This window comes from Onychostoma macrolepis, chromosome 19 (genome assembly GCF_012432095.1).
Source record: "Onychostoma macrolepis isolate SWU-2019 chromosome 19, ASM1243209v1, whole genome shotgun sequence".
Classification (NCBI taxonomy): domain Eukaryota; kingdom Metazoa; phylum Chordata; class Actinopteri; order Cypriniformes; family Cyprinidae; genus Onychostoma; species Onychostoma macrolepis.
Genome location: NC_081173.1, coordinates 3,731,812 through 3,734,359, shown reverse-complemented (window position 1 = coordinate 3,734,359; position 2,548 = coordinate 3,731,812).

Here is a 2,548-nt window from a genome sequence, read left to right as displayed (position 1 = left end):
TTAGTTAAAGTATTTAATGTTCTATATAAGAAACAATAACTTTTTTTTTTTTCACTTATAATGGTTGATCATGAATGAATAATGCTGTGTGATATTTTACACAAATTGTGTGCTTAATTGTATTGTATTTGTAGGTTGAATGTGAAATACTTGTAGTGTACTTCATAACTTAAAAGTATATATATAAAAAAAACTTGCAGATTATATATCAATGAAATAAAAGGCCACTTAAAACTTTTATAGTAATACTGTCAAATTCAAAGTTTTACTTTAAAGTACCTTTCAGAAAAAAAAAAAACTATAAAGTCTAACTAATTGTATTTAATATTAATTTAAACTATAATGCATTTTCATTTAATTGCAATTAACGTGCAATTAAGTGTCCAAAAACATTACATTCAGTTCATACTTAAATATTCTTTAAAAGTATATTTCCATAATACATACTATTTTTTAAAGTATGCTATTCTTTTTCACAAGGTTTGCTTCAAGAGTGACACTTATTATAGATTATTTTTAGTCACTGCTGTATTTCTGATGAAATTATAAGAGAAGCCACATAGTCCACATAGTCTTCGACACCACCACTGACTGAAAGGTAATGTGGTCTAATGCAAATCTGCTGTCTGTTGACACATCATTTAGAAGCATTTAGTAGGATTGCCTCATTCACTTCAGACAGAACTGGACATTTCTAGTTATTTTGAAAAGCTGCTGTTTTCTTTTTTCCAATGTGGAGAGAGTGAGGGAAAATACTTAAAGCACACTTTCCCATTCAGCTTTCTGCTGCGCCCATCAGTCCAGAATCTGCACAAGATGGAAAGAATCAGGCCGCAGGTGGAAAAAAGGGGGTCCGGTTAGAGAGTGGCTCTGGAGAACTTCCACGTTAACTGCCCAAACTCGCTGAAAAACCTCCGCTCCAGCTGAAACAAGACCAGGAACTCTGACATCACCACAGTTTTCTGTTTCTTTCCATTCATATAGTTTTGTAGCACAGAGTGCAGTATTGAAGGAAATAGGCTGGTGGGTGAGAAAGTGCACACTGGAAACACGTCCATGCTGAGAAGACCAGTTTAGACCAGAATGAGTTTCTAGTTGTCTTCTAAATTATTTTTGTGTCTTTAAAGGCATGCGTTTTTGAATGATGTTGATTTGAATTGACAGGTTTGAGTTAAAGGGGTCATCGGATGCTACATGCACTTTTACAAGTTGTTTGAACTGAAATGTGTGTTGGCAGTGTGTGTACACAACCACCCTATAATTAAAAAAATCCACCCAGTGTTTTTTCTTTTGTTAATCTTGTTAAATCATTTCCCCTTTCTCAAATCGAGCCGATCTCAGGTGCCTGTCTGTGTGACGTGACGCAGAAAGGCCCCACCCACGATAGTTTGATTGACACAAGCGTTTCAGCACAGACTGGACTGGTGTCTTACCTTAGACCCGCCCTGAGTGAGCTGTCATCAGTCCGCCATTGTTTCCAAGCCGGAGCAGATGTAGACAAGAATGGCTCCTAAACGATTGAGGTGTTTTGTTGTTTGATGTAATAATGAACATAGCAGTCGTCATTTACTCCCGACATCTGAGCTGCTGAAGACGCAGTGGATTACATTTGTTTCTGAAGGGAATGCGCCCCCGATCTACTTAAAGTTCGCACAAATCATTCGTGATCCAGTTTCCCCTCCAGAAGAAGTGAGTATAAGGTTCTTTTATGAATCTTTGCAAATCGCCTTTCCTAATAACGTGCTATTTAGCAAGTTTTACAATGAATGCAGCTAAAGTAAACAGTTATAAAACGGCTTGCTCTGAAAAGAGCGGATTTTGACAGGTTAAAAAAGGTGTTTTTTACAGTACCGTTGAGAAATTTTAACCAAACTATGTTACAAACTAATGAAACTAATGAATCATATCAACTTGTGGAAAATGGTCATCATGACCCCTTTAAGGTAACAGATGCAATTTTTCATACTGAGAATTTGTTTCAATGAATGGGAAAAGGAAGTGAGAAATTAAATAATGTAAATGGACAGCACATTCCTGTTTTATTAATGGTTAGAAAAAAAAAAACAATGATTGTATAATATAAAATAAAAAAAGCAAAAGTTCTAACAATGGTTTAAGGTCTTCCCAAAAGCATTGTTAGCCAGCTATGGTCGCAAGTTCCGTTGAACCAACATAATTCAGTGATTCTGTGTTTCCTGAAACCATGGTTCAAATGAACATTCACAAAAAGCATTGCACAAACAGCAACTTACTTGGTTGGAGCTACAGCTCTCAACCTGTGGTTAGAAGCATAGTTATTATGACGTGGATTTAAACAGATTTTGCTTTTAGGCACAATAAGCAAACATGCAGTACATTCTATATATTTTATTTCATTTGAATATATATATATATATATATATATATATATATAGTTCAGTCATGAAACTCTAGATGGTGCAGGCTGACGGGTTGTTAACGTAACTGATGATATTCAGAGAGTTAAACAACTTGGCACAAGCTGATTGGTTCATGCTGCATATGCAGCCAATGAGCTTACTGCCTTGCA